This window comes from Stegodyphus dumicola, chromosome 4 (assembly GCF_044657685.1).
Source record: "Stegodyphus dumicola isolate Sdum_Otavi_A_Nest chromosome 4, ASM4465768v1".
NCBI classification, from domain to species: Eukaryota; Metazoa; Arthropoda; class Arachnida; order Araneae; family Eresidae; genus Stegodyphus; species Stegodyphus dumicola.
Window position 1 is genome coordinate 180,390,521 of NC_140771.1, and position 16,875 is coordinate 180,407,395.

A 16,875-nucleotide genomic window follows, 5' to 3' on the forward strand; every position below is an offset into this window, starting at 1 on the left:
CCAATTGGGCAACTTTCTGCGGAAAGAAGAAAGAGATGTGCAATTTTTTTAAATGGTAAATCCGGTAGAAAATTGTTTCTAAGCAGGTTGGTTGTCTGGGATAGGGAGATGTGTGATACCACGTTAAGAATCTCTGTTTGTTATAAAGGATTCCTTCTCAGCTGCAAGCAAAAGTATATTTGACATGTACGAGTATAATATGTGTAAAATATGTGTATAATAAATCATATGGTAACAGTGAAAGACGCCTCTACTTTCAATCTGTGTTTTCTTTGCCTTCGATTAGCTATTTTAATGTAATTATTAACTCTATTAAGACAAACTAAAGATAGTGTTATCTTTTTACCCTTAGCTATTTGAGGCTGATTGGCTCATCTGCTTTGCATAAGTTTAGCTAAACTTCAATCATTTGCCTAATCAGACCTGTCCCACCCATAAAAAGAGTCTGAGCAATTAAAAGCAATCATGATAAATAGCTCGGATTACGGAACATGTTTCGAATTAATTACACAGGAATTAAGTTTTTCATGTTATCAGTATGTAAATGTACTAGTATAGTATAAGTCTGTATGTCCACATAAATTTATATATTAACGGACATAATAACTTTTCAAATTAATCACTTGTGATTAAAATGATTTCGAATATCTATTCAGAAGATTGATGTTTCGCTTGTCCAGCCTAGTGTTTTGCAGATGAGTTAGAAACTTGAGCTCGTTTGATTTTAGGTTCCTTCTGATGTTCTTTTTTCATGTTTTTCATCATCTTTGCAGATCGAATCGAACGAGAAAAATCTTTTGAATGAAGTTAATAACCGAATTGTCAGCATAATTTACTGCTTTCAGACGATTTTTCAAAAAAGCGTTCGATTTTTTCGACCATTTCACGTTTTATTGTTTTTAAATTCCATCATCCGTAGGTGTATCCGTGGGAAATTTTAGAAATTTTAACAGGTTGCAAAATGCAAATTTTTTTTCTTTTTTAAAACAAAAGAAAAAAAAAGAAAAAGTGTTATGCGATTTTCTAGAATTTGTTTAAACTCGACTTGCGAAACTCGACTGAACGAGTTACTTACATTTTATGCCAATACGCTTGCGTTTGTTTAGAAAGGCAAGCCTGCAGCACATTAATTATTTAAAAACATTATAAGAAGCATTATGTAATAAAAAAAAAAACTTTTAGTCACTTTGTGTTATGGTGTGTGCGGAATGTTTGAAGATTAAGCTTTGATTGCTTTAAGATTACTTCGGATTTTAAGATTATTTACATTTCTGTGTTTATTTACTTTTCTGTGTTATTGTGCTTTTGTTATTATCATGAGTAAGGAATGGAAATGAGAATTCTTTAAATAAGCATCACGATGCTTTTTGGTATGAATTAGAATAATAAGCAATGTTTTATGCTGCCATTTGCTGAGATTTTGTAATAAATGTTGACTTCTTCCTTGCGATGACTTTTTCTAGCAATAATCAATTACAGCAACGTAATATTTCACTATTCCATGAGTTTATTACACGTTCTAGAAAAGAAAATATTTAATTTTATTGTCAGTCAGTCAAATAATTCAAGCTTCTAACCAGAGGCTGCGTGTTTAAGATTGCTGAATACTTTTAGAACGATCAGGTTTTGAATCCAGGTGAATGGAGTGGCTGCATTGGTGTTTTTAATGGTTAACGTAGCACAACAGCCACCAAGCGGTAAAATCGCAGAACACTGGTAGTTCGATTCAAAGTTTTAATCCTGGCAAACGGGCTGGCTCGTTTGCCAGGATTCAAGTTTTCGATGCCGACAAAACTGGGCTTTGGTGAAACAAAAATGCCCAGTCGAACCTTTATAACGAAAAGAAAAAAAAAAAAAAAAAAAAAAAAAAACTGCATCCTTATATAAAAAATTGTCTAACGCTATTTTGTGTATTTTTCTGCAGTACGACTTTATGACAAAACCCTTGTTTGTTTATAGATGTTTAAATCCTCGTTCACTTAAAGGCGTAAATAAAAACACCTTACCGGTGTATTGGAAAGCAAACCCAAGAGCTTGAATAGATGGAAATATATTTAAAGATTGGTTTTTAAATTGTTTTATGCCAGACACTGAATTTGATTTAAGGCAGAAAAATTTGAGCTTCAAGGCTCTATTACTATTAGATAATGCTCCATGTTACCCATAAGATTTGAATCATCCCAATGTCAAAATACTGTTCCTATCACCTAACACTACTTCGTTACTCCAACCATTGGATCAAGATATTATTTATACCTTTGAAACATATTACATAAGTAGAGCATTACAGTAGATTTTAGACGTAACCGATTCAAAATCGATTAATGTAATGCAAGACATTTTCGATCAAAAACTGAATCGACATCGTATCTTTGCCGCTGAAAAGAACTGAAAGCATCAACGTTAAATGCATGTTAGGAAGAAGATATAGCCTTCTTCAGTTTAACTAGAAAACGTGCGGGAATCTCCAGAAAATGAAATTGGTGGCATAGTAGAACTTGCTAAATCAATCGGAGGCGAAGGTTTTGTGAACATGACTATTGAGGATATACAAGATTTATTAGCGGAAAAGGAAATTGACGAAGATTCGACTGAAATGGCATCCGAAGCTGTAAATCAAATCGATTTTGAGGACACTATCACTGATGAAGATTGTGAAGTTAATAGTTTAATATTAAAAACTTTAAAAGAAGTTCTTCGCTTAGCTGAATATCTCGAATTATTTTTTTTTCAGTGCAGACTCTTCCGCTGAAATAAGCTGAAAATTCAAAAGGAAGCTGCAAAACTGTCTAGCTCCATATTGAGAAATTTAAAATGACCCGGTAAGAACTAGTAAGCAAAGTAAAATTACAAATTTTAAAGAGGGAAGAAAATGCCAGAACTTTAAATGAAGGAAGAAAATCCGAAAGCGATCACATTCTAACGAAAAAACGTTCTCTGTTGATTATACTGAGCAATGACAACGAAGAAATTTATTAAACTAAAGTTGCGCTAAATTACAATATGCAATATTTTTTGTTTTGTGTTGTACATTCACATATATTTTAATAAAAATTAAGTTCTTTATGTATAATTAAGAAACAAATTGTTTTTAATAAGTTTTCGGAACGTAACTCCCCTTTTTATACTTCCTCTGGGTCTCGTACAACGCGGTTTCACACAACATGATATTTTCTAGGAACTTATCTACCGTGTTATATGAAGGTTACTTGTATCTAGGATTCAATAGAAAAGATATATAATTTCTTGGAAAGATAATATATTTTTCCGCTTTAATTTTGCAGTCAGTTGCCTGACTGTAAGATATGTTGTTTTTTAACTTCCTTATTTTAATTTTTAAATGTCTATTTATATGTTTATTTTTAATACCTTACTATTTTTTAATCTTCTTTATATGTCTATGTTTCTCTCTATATGTGTATGGTAATGTGTTGAATTTTTAAGCTGTTACTGCTTAACTGTTTAACTTATTTTGATTTCTAACATGAAAATGTCAAAGAGGGCTCTTACATGTGTGACATTGTCTATTGGCTTGTTTCTTTGAGATTAGTTTAAGGTAAGAGATTTAAGATCTTCATAAGCAAGTCTGAGGTTTTCAAACTTCTTACAATATCTTAATTGTTAAAAACCTCAGCTACAAAATTTCGTATGATTATCCCAGTATCATATATATAAAATAGACTTATGAGGGGTTTCCCATATTAACCGACGTAATACGGGACGACATACATGGTTAACGTTGGAGTTTAAGTTTATATGGTTATGCAGAATTAAATCTACATTCAGAACCAGAAACATTTAAAATTAAAATAATAACGTTTTTCTTTGTATTACTCTTGAATTTCGATAGGAGTTAAATCCGACGCAACGTGTTCAATGAACCGGATGACAAAATTTTTTTTATACTTTGAGAGGTACTAGGAGGCAGAATTTAGGAATCACAAAGACTGCATTGGGCGGCAAAAAGCTTAGAGCAGGGCCTGATAGATGGAATTTAAAACAAAAGACTTAATTTACGTTTAATTTATCGTACACATGACTTGATTTTACGATTTAGTAATTTATTAGTCCAAAGGGGCGATTTGCCCAGAAGGACTGTTAATTTCCTTTTGGCATTTTGCGTCGATTTACGATAAGCGTTGTTTCACTTTTCAAAATGTTGCCACCAAATATTATCGCCCTGTATTATATTTAAAGAAATTAAATAATGAAGAATCTGCATAAATATATGTTTCTCGCATTTGGATAAAACAGCGATACCTAGAGCCATCCAATTCTGAATAACGTAGTCCTCCTGCGAATATGGGCATCTGGAAGCCCAAATTTGAAATTTGGAATTTGTTTTATTATCGATTTCAGATTTTGTAACACTTCAACGAATTTTTTATTAAACAACTAAACGATTTCAAAGCCAGCAATGGCAACACTGTACGGGGGAAATATTATCTCCAGCGCGCGAGACTGTATCGGAAATTCTAAAGATATGCTCATTTTAAAGTTATTAAGCGATATTGCTGTTGAACTGAGTTTTATGGTTTAAGTGCGAAGAACATGATATTTAATAAATAAAGGTAACACACAAAATGCTAAAAAAAGCGCCTTTGAACGTAATTTAAAATCTGAAACCTTTCAGATTTTTTAAAAATTTTTTTAAAGTATTTTTTAATTTCAATGTTATGGGCAAACAAATTACGTACTGTTCTGGATAAAAAGAGCTCCTAAATAGTGGGAAGTCCCACTTATTGGCCAAGTCGATAAGACCCCTGAATGTTGGGAATTCGCCCTGGGTTTGATCCCAGGCAAACGGGCCAGCTGCGTGGCTAGTTTTCATGTTTTTCTCTCTGGTCAAAGCTTGGTTTCGTGGTCATGTGAATAAGACAATTTTCCTTAGAAATTCTTTTATGAAGGCATCCCTTCCCTTAGGCAGATATCGCTCGTGGTGTTTGCCTTATTCAGATAGCCCAACCTAAATACTGGGACATCAGTTTGCTAGTTTGCTATCGCTGCTATTACCCCCAAGCATTCCTTTCCTCCCCTATAGGAATCTTTGCCCTTTATTCTGATAGTATGTTATTTTCCCACTTTTCCCCAATAAATAAATTTCACCTACTCCACCCTACTCCAATTAATTGGGGTCTACTTTATATGTATAGAAAATCTGTATAAACAACATTTACGCAAATTACTATATAAGTAACAAAAAATAAAATAAAGGTTCCGAATTTCTCGTTCAACATCTTTATGGATACACAGGCATGCAACCTTTTAGCATGATACAAGGTAATACAATATCGATAGTTATAGGACAGAAAAGAAATGCCCGTGAATTGGCAAAATAATTTCGAATCGATCACCTGTGAAATATATATTTCTGACTGAGTACAAAGAAGTCAGGTCATCAAGCAGCAATTGATGCATCGGTTAAAATAAAATGTGCCTTCGAATATGAGTTAGTCTTTTTCAAAGTATCTATGCTAATATGTGTTGTATGCAATCGAGGTCTATGCAGATTCCTTGTAGGGCAACTGCTAACCTACATAGTTCCGGCAGATTAACGGACGCCCTACGAGAAATAGGGGTCAGAGATTTAACCTGAATAGCAGAGTGCACGGTTGTTAAAGGAAAGGCTGTTTTGCTAACGCCATTGCTGATAGTTAATAAACAAATATGTAATTAAAATTTAAAATGTAGTAGGAAAACATATATGTTATTGGGTCAGTACAGGAAAATTGTAAGAAATAACTAAATGCAATTTTTTTTTAAAGTGATTTGAAGGAAAATCAACAATGAATAAAAATAGCATTTGTCACATTCAATTCTTTCATTTTGTAGTTCTAAATATAAATATTTCTTTTGTTTTATTTGTTGCAATTAGTATTTTATTTTGTATATTTTTCCCTTCCCCTTTTTATTCTTATTGTCGTATTTTATATTTCTTATATACTATGTTTTATTCAGTTACCTTCTGATATTTTTATCATTTCTCTAATAATGTACTGAATATGTAATTTAAGTAGCACATACGTTAATCACTGCTGCTCGTTCTTTGAAACTCTTCTACGAATGTATCCTTCTTCTAAGGCAGATAGCCTTTATGTGCTGTGCCATATTCAGATAACCTTCGCTAGCATCGTTGGGAAAGAAAGATTTAGCGATACTTTACAATATTCTATATTGGAATTATCTAAACATTAGAAATTATTATGTTGTTAATGAGAGTTTTTCATTATATATATATAATTTTCATTATTACATTTTCCACTATTTTATTTGGTCGACCACTGGCCGAATCAGATAAGACATTCAACATTGGTAGTACAATTTGGTTTCGAATTCCGGCAAAATAGTTGGTCTGCATGGGTATTTTCGTGGCTTTCCTTATGTGTAACGTGAATATAAGCCAGTTCTGCTTAGGAAGACTTCTTCGAAACATCCTTTCTCTTAAACAAATTGTCCTGAGGTGAAGGTGTTTCCAAGGAAGGGGTGTTTAAAGTTAAAAAGGAATCAAATAAGATAGGTTTCAGACTACAGCAGTCTCAGTCACGTAAATGCCTAAAATGCAAAAACTTAAAAATATTAATGTGGGTTTAACAGGAAGACATCAATGATGGAAACACTGCATAATGAAAACTCATAGCTGAAGTAGTAACTCATAGCTCATAGAAACTCATAACGCATAGCCGAAAAACAAAATGTGAAAATTAACCGAATTACTTCTGATTAAACTCTTTGGAGATCACGTGCAAAGGTAGTAACAAGGACTATTATTTATTCATGCCAAGATTTACTTCATTTAAAAAGTAACATAAAAGCATAATTTCAAGAAATGCTAAAATTGGAAATTTTATTTCTCAAATTACATTTTACATAACTTTTAAAATCGGTATTTTTTCATCAGGTAAAAGTATTTTAAATAATATAATTTTGTTTCAGCACCAATTCCGTATAACAAAGAACTAGTCTTAAATTTTTCCTTAAGAAAATTTTATGAATAGTTCACTAATTAAAATTCTCTTTGTGGTGAAACCGTAAAAATGTTAAATTTTGAATATTTTTTCTAAAAAAAAGGTATCCCTTGACGAAACTGTTGCCATTGGAAAGCCAATCATATGTGTGTATACATTAACAATCTTTCAAGAAACATTTAGTAATGAAATCTTTTTTAAAACACGTATGCAGCAAAATTATTTCATTCAAAGCAGAATTAAATGAGGAATTTCTGTCTCCTTTAGTGCTTATCGTAAACCTTCATTCACAAGCTAGGTTAATGAAAATTCATTAAGATCTGTACGGCGTAATCAAAAATTTTCAGGAAGAATTTCAAGGGACGGAAACGAATGATGCCCCAGTAAACCAGTATGTTAAAAAATAATTTTTTCACGTATGTCCATAGAAATGGAAAATGCTTATTATTTGTGCATGTATTACAAAAACAAAAGATGTTAAACTTATATACTTTTTTCTTAATCTATATACAATGGGTGGCCAACTTTATGCCTGAATGTCAGAATTTAGGAAAATTAAAGAGCCCCAGCTATATATCGGTATTACTTTCAAAGGAGTAAACATATTTAAAAAAAAAGGGAGTGTTACAAGTAATTTAACAATGATATTTAATTTTATAATTAATTCGATATTTAGTATAAATATAAATAAATAATTCATGCACTCTTGAGTTCTAAGAAATTCTATGACACAAAAATTTCAAATTTTTCTACGATGTATTCAATTTTCTACGAAAACTATGGTTATAATTATGGAATGACCGTAATTATGGTTTATAATTACGGTTTAGAACTATGGTTATAATTATGGAAAGAAATTCTTGTGGGGAAGTGGGGAACTTCTACATCACAAGATGCTATTATTACCAAATTCTGCAACAACTTTTATAACTGAAATCCGTAAGATGGATTTCAGAATTATTTCATTGTCTCTTCTTTTTTTTTTTTTTTTTTTTTTTTTTCCCCTCTCTCTCTTGAGAGGGGGGAACGATATAAAATCATAGCAGAGCTGCAAAGAAATAAAGTTGTGTTGTGGGGCATTACTTAGATCATTACGAATGCTCTGCATATTAGTGTCATGCATTCGATTATATGGGTGGCAGCTAAAGACATTGTACAACTCTACGAACAATCAGTTCAAGGTTGCTCACGCATGAAACTTAAATATATTTTTTAAAAATGTCAAACGGAAATCAAAGTAAAAGAAAACGTAAGCCTCCTTAAGTTGCTTTAATAATGTGCATCACATTTACAAAAACCGAGAGAATACTACGAAATAAATATTAGCTAAGATAAACAGACCGGACTAAAACACAGTTCTTAGCGAAGTATAAAATTTGGCAGTTATTATCGTAAAGCGTGGAAGCCTTGAGGCAGGATACTTTTTCGGAGGGCGTTTTAAAAGAAATTAAAAAACGTAGGTATGTTATGGAGGTAGAAAATAGCAAAAATCTATTTAAAATGGTAGTATGTTCTGATTATAATAATCTTTTTATCAAAGGATTTTAATCAAAGAATTAAAATTACTATATAAAGTTAAACTCCCTTCGGCTAAATATAAAACTAGCGTAATTAATCTTCAGTCCGAATGCAGAAACTTCGTACCTACTTTTACTAAAATTTCAGGCTACTAAAATACATCAGAAATTTATTCCTAACTTTAACTTTGGAAACTAACAAATTTATTCCTTACTTTAACTTGGAGTGCAAAACTAAATTAAAGAGCATAAATTTACTTCCACGTATGATGAGAATTACATACGACACGGAATTTTAAACTGTTTTCAATTCATACATCTAAAATTTTACACTAGCACCTCGCACCTGGATAATTTTACTAACTACTACTTGATATTCAACATCAAAACAAACTCAGCAATAGACAGAAAATATCGCTCACGTTGGAAACGACTAAAAGAGTGCTCAGCGGATTTTTATCATTGCCAGTTCTCCTTGTCTTAGATTTTCTTATCCCTATCTGAAACTCTTCTCATTTAGATATTTTCATAGGGTAGACGAAATAGTAGGAAAATAGAACAGATTTAACATAAGCAGAAATTGCATTTATTAAAATAAACCTTACAACTATTAAACTATCATACTCTAAAACGCATGATTTATGTCAATGCGCTGTCTACTACAGAGAGGAAAGAGTTGCAGGAGTTCCCGTTTATCTGAAAATTATTTCAGTGTTTTCTGAAGGGTGAGAAAGTTTGATTTAAGGATTTACATACACATTACTGAAGAAACTTCCGGCAATCGTGTGGTTAAGTACACATTATTCATTGTTTAATTTTTTAATCTTCTTTCGTTCTCTTTTTTTTTTTTTTTTTTTTTTTTTTTTTTTTTTTTCGTTGATACAAATAGAAATACTTTATCAGGCCTACAAGATGTCAGTATTAAAAATTTTATCTGAAAACTTGTCGGTTGCATCAGAATAGGCACTTTAAGGTTATTTTCTTCCTTTCTCCATGACTTGTAACCATGGAAACGACAGCTGCGGAAGATGGTTGAGGCATTTAATTCTTTTCCTCACTTTATTTCCGTTTAATATGTTTCACTTCGTGAAAATTATAAATAAAATTCATAAAGGATGCGTGTCTCAAAAAAATTACCAAATCAGTTAGATGCTTTTTCATTTTAGAGAGCTCAAATTCTTCTAGTATTATTTATGCCTTTTAAAAATTGCGCCTTAGATACAAAGATACTTATATGCTTTCGCAGTGGCCATTTTCGTCAAACAGAGACTGTTTTCAAACAGATGATTTAGCGCATTATAGGTAAGTGGGACGTCACAACAAAAATAAAAAAAAAAAATATTCGCACTGGTTTTACGAAACCTCTGCTAATCCTCAATAACACAGTTTATTTTTTTTTAAGATATATGTTGCTCTTTATCTTTTTCCCCCTTGCATTTCGGAAAAAATTATTAAAATTTCGGACTTACGTTCTGTGTAGGACCTGCCTTAATGTATTTGGCGTTGTGAAAAACAAATTTTTCCGGCGCCTTTGCAAAACAGAAATAACGAGATCATGAAAGAACTTTTCGCAAAAGATATGTGAGTACTTAAATTACAGCGAATAAATCAGTCGAAGATTTCGAGTTTGAAACTTAAAAATCATATGTAAACAACTTTTAATTTCTTCTTCTTACATAAAAGACAGCGACCGAAAAATTTTTAATTTTAAATGAACAGTTGAAGCTTAATGTTGCACATCTTTTTTTCTTTAATAGCTTTGAATTAAAAAAAGGAAAAAAAGAAAAGTCAATGTTATCAGCAATATCACTTTCTATTGGTGAAATCACTATTCCAATTAATCTTACTTATTACGTAGTCAATCTTTAATATGTTTCGATTACTTTAAGTTCCGAAAACTACGGTTGGTGATCTTCATGAAAGAAACAATATTTTCGTTAAAAGTTCGGCGTGTAATAAATTTCCGCCAGTCAGCATCTGATTAATTTGAACCATTTGTTCATTTTATAAAATCTGAGTTAGGCCCTTTAAGCAGGATTCATAGTAATACTAAATTGCTTTCAGAGAGTTTAATAAATTACGTCATTTTATTATATCGTTTTGTCAGTCGTATATAGAGAATAATTAAAAAAACTACTTTTTTTTAATTTTTAGCCCAAAGGAGCTTTAGCCAGAGTTGAATCACTATAAAAGCTTGAATCATTTTTCAAATTGTTGCCACCAAATAGTATCGCCGTGTATTGTATTTAAAGAAATTAAATAATGAATAATTTGCATGTGCTTCGCACTGTGAAAAAACGACGGTACCTAGAGCCATCAGATTTTAAATATAGGGACCTGGAAGCCCGAATATTGTATTTCAAATTTGTTTTATGTTGCGTTTCATACTTCGTAAAACAAACTCAATTATTTCAAAGTAAGCAATGGCAACACAGTATGGGAGGGATTATCTTCAGCGCGCGAGACTATGTATCGGAAATCATAAAGATAGGCCGTTTTTAAATATTTTTAGCCCAAAGGAACAGATCAAATGCTCTCGAAAAGTGTATGCGTATGTAAATGGAAAAACGCCTCTTTGGGAGTAATATAAAATTTGAAAGCTTTCAGACATTTCTTTTTTTTTTTTAAGAATGCCGAGGAAAATATTTTAGTAGGGGTAAATGGAGAGAAAAACCTTAGTCATTGTTAAAATAAGAATAAAATTGAATCAAGAGAAACAGCTCCTTCAAACCTGCACCGGACTGGCTCGAGAGATCTCTAATATCTTTCGAGAGCAACGGAAGGTGCTTAAGTACAAATACAGAATATTAGAATAAGAAAGTAATGTGTTTCTGTGACAAGGTATCGATTTCGATATGTAAAGCATGTTTATCCTGTTGGAACATCCGCATCTAAGAAGCCGCGGAAGGGATGACATGCAGACATTGAACGAGTGAAAGCGTTTAAAATGCGATAAATAGACGTCATTTCCGCTCATGAAAGGATGTTGGAAACAACACAATAAGATTCCTTTTTTACCATCACAAAAGCTTCGCATTCCCTTGAAAATGAATTCGAAGCGCTTGGAGAGGAGGAGGTAAGGCTGTGTTTTCAGCTAGCGTTACCAAACGAGTTCTGATCCGCTGGAGTATTTTTTGCAAAGGAGTCCCCAACTGTTCGGACAATAGAGCATCAACTGGGTTCTCGGTTACGTTTGGTTACGCTGCAGTTCTTGGGTTTAATTAGCCACTTTGTGAAAAGAGACTCTCTCTCGCTTTGCTTTTCTTTTCTTCTTCAGGATGTACATGTAACTACATAGCTTATTTGCTTACTTTCCACACAGGCGTGCAAAGCATGTGGGTGTTCGAGTCTATGCATGTAAAGTATTAACTTGGTATTTCCATGACACCATTTAACATCAGGCTCCAATTGACAAGACCCTGATCTCCAAAAACGTGTTCACATTATTGTTTTGTTTCAGTTATTGTTTGGCTATTAAAGGAAGAAAGAGGCTCCGTTCAATAAGCTATTCCTCTCTATTATTTGTTAGCAAAAACCGATGGAGTGGCATGCCGTCCAGTTGTCATAATGGTTAGGAAAAGTTGTCATAATGGTTAGCAAGTTAATGGTTTTTGATAATTACAATGAGTCTACGGAATAGGAAAATTTAATATCCAACTGTCTAAAAGATTTTTCGTGAAGCTGATGGAAAAAAAGCGTGATATGTTCGCATTCCATCCCTTACTTACTTTGGATTATAATTAAATTAAAACTGGGCAATGTCATATTGTCACCACGCTTGACTAAGACACATGATTAACAGGAGATTAACTTCTTGCTTTTATTTTTTCATGGTCTTGAGGCGCATGTTCAGGCTAAGGAACAATTTATGGTTTTGTATTAGGCTATGTTGTAACTAAAACTTCTTCAAATGCAAATTACGTATTATCATAAGCAAAGCTATACTGAAACTTATTTTAGTCGTTATTCTCTAAACAAACTAAATCACCATTCTTAGTTGGCTGTCGAAACGCATGGTATGAAGAGAAGCTCTTAACTGATTTTGAGTTCTGATTAACTCTTCAGAATACTAAGCATACCTAAGGCAGCGAAATTTAAACACAAATTTGAAAATTTGATCTATAAAGATATGTTATAGCTTCAGCCATCCTTTGCTGGATTTCGCATAATTTCTGGAATGGGTCCAAAATATTTAAATGCTTCCGATTACATAGGGAACTTTCAATTGTGTAAGTATTCGATAGTCTAGAAGTGATTCTAAGTGATACCAAACAAAATATAGGAATTTAATAGTTTTGCAAAATATATGATGTCCATTCAGTTCATTAACAATCTGTCAAGTATTTAAACGAAACTGTAATAAAACCCTGTTTAACCAAACACTCAAAAAAGATTACATGAATTCGAAAGTCCCCCCCCCCTTTTTTGTTTTGTTTTTGTTTTAATGTTTCATTTAGGGTCGGATTTAAAAAACCACAGTTCCGGGAGAAAAACCTGTCACTGATCGTCAAGATGCCATTGATGCAAATAATATTTCCTGTAAAATATTTTTCGAAATAATGTTATAATTTCATATTTTTCCTTCAGATATTTCAACAAAACATTATATTTTACCTTTTTATATTGCAATTTCAGTTTGGAATGTGTTATATTTTATATCAGAATCTCACTTTTTTTTTAGAAGAAACTGAAATAAAATAATACTTAAATATTCTTGTTTATTTTACTATAAATCTTGATTCAAGTATAGAACAATTCCCAAATTAAGGCAATTGAATTATTTATCAATCTCATAATCTAGTACATAAATAAAATGCAGAATTAAGAATCTTAAATTAGTTTTCAGATTTGGAAGAAAATAATCTCTTCCACATTTGAATAAATAAAATTTTTTATTTTAAATTTGGAAAAAATTTATTTAAATTTTGTAGAAAAATATTTTAATTAAAAAATTTAAATTTGGAAAAAAATGCATGAAACTTTAAATGTTTTAACTAAATAGCAAGATTCGAAAGCCTCTTGAAAGTGAAGCCCCATGGCACATTCTTGACGAAAGCAGGTCCTAGTTTCATTTGGACCCCTCTAATGCCCAAGTGGGTAAGACCCTGAACAATGGTAGTTTGAAATACGTGAGAGTTGTTCAGGAATTACTAGTACAAGCAGCACATAAATACAGTCAACTCCCGATTAACTGGGGGCAGACTAAGCTGGCCCTGTCTGAACAAGAGTTAAATTTACTTTGGAACCACAGTAAAATTACTATCGTAAATTATTGCATTCAAGTTTATTATTTGCTAATATTGTTCTTTAATGTCATTTGTTACTTAATTTCTTCATTTCCAATGATGTTTGTTCTTTCATAGCTATAGTGTGGTCTTTATATTTTTAAAACTGATTTAATTTACATAGCTAAAAAAATTACTTTCCTAATCAAACTGCTTGATGATACAAGTAAACTGTTAACAGCATTTTTTCTGTCTTAATTTATATCGTAGGATATTTGTCTTTCCTATATTTTTTACTGGCTTCGACTTAATAGTGATTTTCAATTAATCGTCTTTTCCCCTGCCCCCGACATTACCCTTGCGAAATAAGTTTATGTTAATTAAACCAATATCTTTTAGATGAACTGTAGTATCACTTCACTTTTCATTAGCTCTCAACGGTATGTAAATCAGGTAGATATGTATAAAAATAGGAGTCTTGAAAGTTAGACAGCGAGCTTTGGCGGTGACACTGACGTAGTTTTATTTCTTCTCCCGGCTGTGAGATTTACATTATCCGGTTTTATCCTTTTTGCAAAACGAATCACTCGCAAATTTAGCTATAATTCAGTTAACGCATGTTAGGCTTTAGCACTCTGAATATCCAGCTTAAATTTTACTTGGCTAAGTCTTAATCTGATGATCTAAAACCTCGCAGTTTGTGGAGATTGAGGATGCAAGCACAAGCCATGCATCTGTTAAATTTAAAATTAAAAAAGTTATTTAAATCTTCTTTTGAATCTGTAGTTAAAATGTTAAACAAACTCTACATTGCATACAACTCGTCTGACAATCTCAGAAAGGTTCAAGAAATTAAACTAATTAAGAAGAAAACTCTACAAACAGTATTCCAGTATTATCAGAAATTATTAGCGCAAGTGAATTTTAATTATTATTTTCGAAGCTGAGTGACCGAATTTCTGATTTTAAAAGCTACAAAATTTTTAACTTATGATGTTGGGAAGCTCCAACTTGTCAGCAACAGTAGTAGTGACTGCTATGAACTGGAAATTACACAAACTCTTAAGAAGGGTTTAACTCCCTTTTTATTTCACTTTAGAAATCACAGTTGCGTTCACTTGACACTCACAAACTACGCCGACCCGGCGGTTGAACAAAATAGACAAAAATGCAACTAAAAAAAAGTCACTACCTACGAGGCTCTATAATCGTAACTAACTTAACCGCGTTCTAAGATACAGCTGAGATTCAGCAAACTTTCTGATTAAGAATTTGAAAGATTCAACGAACTGTCGAAATAGGCACACAGGCCGAAACGCGCGGTTCTTAAACTTTCTACAAAGCAACCTTCACGCTCGTGATTCAAGAAGCACACTTACAATCTCGCTTCCCTTCTATTAAACTCAAATTACTTCTGCTAAAATTTGAAATTTGAATACTCTGCGCGTTCTACTACGATTTACATACTCTGGCGTTGGCAATTCTAGGGGAAAGTAAAGACTTGACAGGAAAGATAGCTTAAAATAAAAATAAATGTTAGTTAAAATAAATATAAACCCTACAAACTAATTTCGTAAATTTCTGCACACACGGCTAAATTTTTTGTTCTTTTTGTAACTATTACGCTTAGTCTTAGCCGCTATAATTATATGAATAATGCTGTCTTAATGCAAAATTCGGAAATGATGTATAAATATAATTAGTATAGCAGCTGTATTATAAAATAAAGCAAACATGCCACTATTTTAGTATTACTGTTATTTTATTTAATACTTATTTTACATTCAATTACAAATATTCTTTCTGTTTTTCTTTACAGTTGGAGAAATGAAGAAACAAGACTCAAGCTATAAACTTGTTAGCAGATATCTAAGGACAAGAGCTCGTTGCTGTCGTAGTTTTCTAAAAATATTGCTGATTCCTGTTGTGCAGTAGTCGCTGTTGTTATGATCGCTGTTGGCATATGCTGATCTTCCTCAATGAAAGCATCTTTGTGAGCTTCTTTCGTTTTCCTCGTTTCTACTTAAAAAGGATTTTGGATTTAAAAGGAATTCATCAACGTAAATATCCAATGAAAAATTTTTGTAAATATTGATTCAAGAATATTTTATAAATGTAGTACCTTGTGGCTGCTATTCATCTAGATTGAATGAAAGTTTAAAGAACAAATGACTGACGTTTCATTAAAAACAATTTTATCTTTAAATAAAAATTCACTCAGTAGAAGGTATTAGAAATGCTACTATTCCCAGCTCATGTTTCTGAAATTAAAAATGGAGCATTTAAGTGTAAAATGATCTCCCTGGATTACAGAGGTAAATAGAGGGTAATTGCTCCTACTTCTCGTGTAAGCCTTAGCTGTTTGCGTGTGCCTTTACCCCCACTTATTAGTGTAATATCAGCCTACTTGCTTCCACTCTGGCCAACCTCTCGGTGACGAGTAAAGATCCCTAAGTCCGATTATTCTCAAGAAACAAATATTTTGTCTTTTGAAGTAGGAAAACATGTATAATATTGATTCTCCGTAACAAGATTTCTAAAAATTTTCAATGAAGTGCCTTAATTGAAATCTGTACATTTGACATGCTGGTCGTGTGCGAGTGTATATAGATTGTATATATGATTTATGTATAGTGTTTGTCTCTTATTTAATGGTACTCTTTTCGTTACCAAGAAATGCCAATTATTTTTTAAATATACGTATTGGTTGTATATACTACTTAATTGTAAATGTTTGTATTTTGAATGCTTTTTGGTTGGGATTTTGACATGAATAAAAATGTATTTTTGATTATATTTCTTATAGATTTCTTTTCTTTTATGTTGTCACCTCATAAAGCCCATATTAATGAATTTGCCAACAAGATTTCCTTATATTCCTTCGAACAAATAAACTGCTTCTAGGCTTATGAAATAAAGATTAATATAGAAATATACTAAAACTTGAAAATGATATTGTAAGGAGTTTCCTTTCTCCTTACCATGTGCCTTCGTGATAAAACTGAAAGCACATCTGGCTGGTAATCGTGAGGTCTGGAGTTAAGTCCTGGCGAAGGCATTGCTCATTTTTTGTTTCCTGCTCCGAAACAAACGTAATGATTCTAAAATGTCTCTATAGCATCGTACAATTGTGTTAATCATAATTCAACGGATATTGCTGCACATTGT

At 32.1% G+C, this 16,875-nt stretch overlaps 1 protein-coding gene across 1 annotated transcript in view; it reads left to right on the forward strand.

The window, feature by feature from the left end:
* Nucleotides 1-16,503, forward strand: part of LOC118203468 (uncharacterized) — a 62,929-nt gene extending 46,426 nt beyond the window's left edge. Inside the window, exon 3 of the mRNA XM_035375742.2 lies at nucleotides 15,527-16,503. The gene's annotated coding sequence lies outside the window, so the exon portion shown is untranslated. The remainder of the gene's footprint in view (nucleotides 1-15,526) is intronic.
* Nucleotides 16,504-16,875: the final 372 nt, after the last annotated feature.